Source organism: Vulpes vulpes, chromosome X, assembly GCF_048418805.1.
Source record: "Vulpes vulpes isolate BD-2025 chromosome X, VulVul3, whole genome shotgun sequence".
NCBI lineage: Eukaryota > Metazoa > Chordata > Mammalia > Carnivora > Canidae > Vulpes > Vulpes vulpes.
In genome coordinates this window covers 48,489,111-48,491,007 of record NC_132796.1, presented here as the reverse complement: position 1 = coordinate 48,491,007, position 1,897 = coordinate 48,489,111, and positions in this window count along the sequence as shown.

Sequence of the window (1,897 nt, the reverse complement as noted above, 5' to 3'; positions counted from 1 at the left end):
TCTCACTCATGATTTTATTAATTTGAGTCTTCTCTCTCTTCTTTTTAATAAGGCTGGCTAATGGTTTATCTATCTTATCAATCCTTTCAAAGAACCAACTCCTGGTTTTGTTTATCTCTTCCACAGTTCTCGTGGTCTCTATTTCATTGAGTTCTGCCCAAATCTTTATTAACTCTCTTCTTCTGCTGGGTGTAGGATTTATTTGCTGTTTTTTTTTTCTCCAGCTCCTTTAGGTGCAAGTTTAGCTTTTGTATTTGAGTTCTTTCCAGTTTTTGGGTGGATGCTTGTATTACGATGTATTTCCCCCTTAGGACTGCTTTTGCTGTATCCCAAAGATTTTGAATGGTTGTATTTTCATTCTCATTAGTTTCCATGAAACTTTTTAATTCTTCCCTAATTTCGTGGTTGACCCTTTCATCTTTGAACAAGATGGTCCTTAACCTCCACGTGTTTGAAGTCCTTCGAAACTTCTTCTCGTGATTTAGTTCTAATTTCAAGGCATTATGGTCTGAAAGTATGCAGGGGACGATCCCTATCTTTTGTTATCAGTTAAGACCTGATTTGTGACCTAGTATGTGGTCTATTCTGGGGAAAGTTCCATATGCACTTGAGACGAATGTGTATTCAGTTGTGTTTGGATGTAAAGTTCTGTAGATATCTGTGAAATCCATCTGGTCCAGTATATCATTTAAAGCTCTTGTTTCTTTGGAGATGTGCTTAGAAGACCTTTCAATTGTAGAAAGCGCTACATTGAAGTCACCAAGTATAAGTGTATTATTATCTAAGTATTTCTTCACTTTGGTTATTAATTGATTGATATACTACGCAGCTCCCGCATTCGGGGCATATATATTGAGGATTGTTAAGTCCTCTTGTTGGATAGATCCTTTAAGTATGATATAATGTCCCTCTTTGTCTCTTAATACAGTCTTCAGGATAAACTTTAGTTTATGATATAAGGATGGCTACCCCTGCTTTATTTTGAGGGCCATTTGAATAGTACATGGTTCTTCAACCTTTTATTTTAAGGCTGGAGGTGTCCTTATGTCTAAAATGAGTCTCGTAGTCAGCAAATAGATGAGTCTTGCTTTTTTATCCAGTCTGAATCCTTGCGCCTTTTGATGGCGTCATTAAGCCCATTCACATTCAGAGTTACAATTGAAAGATATGAATTTAGTGTCATATTCAGTCCCTGTTTTTGTGGATTGTTCCATTGGACTTCCTCTTTCTTTTACAGAGTCCCACTTAATATTTCTTGGAGAACTGGTTTGATGGTCATATATTCTTTCAGTTTCTGCCTCCCTTGGAAGCTCTTTATCTCTCCTTCTATTCTGAATGAGAGGCTTGTTGGATAAAGTATTTTTGGCTGCATGTTCTTCTCATTTAGGACCCTGAATATATCCTGCAAGCCCTTTCTGGTCTGCCAGGTCTCTGTGGAGAGGTCTGCTGTTAATCTAATATTTCTCCCCATTAAAGTTAGAGATTCCTTGTCTCTTGCTGCTTTAAGGATCTTCCCTTTATCTTTGGAATTTGGAAGCTTCACTATTAAATGCCGAGGTGTTGAGCGGTTTTTATTGATTTTAGGGGGGAATCTCTCTATTTCCTGGATCTGAATGCCTATTTCCCTTCCCAAAATAGGAACGTTTTCAGCTATGATTTGTTCAAATACATATTCTGGACCTCTGGCCCTTTTTGTCGCCCTCGCGGATTCCAATTAAACGTAGATTTTTCTTCCTGAGGCTGTCATTTATTTCCCTTAATCTATCCTCATTATATTTTAACTTTTTTTCTCTTGTTTCCTCAGTTTCCCTCCTTGCCATCAACTTGTCTTCTATGTCACTCACTTGTTCTTCCACCTTGTTAACCCTCCTCGTTAGGAACTCTAGTTTGGATAGCA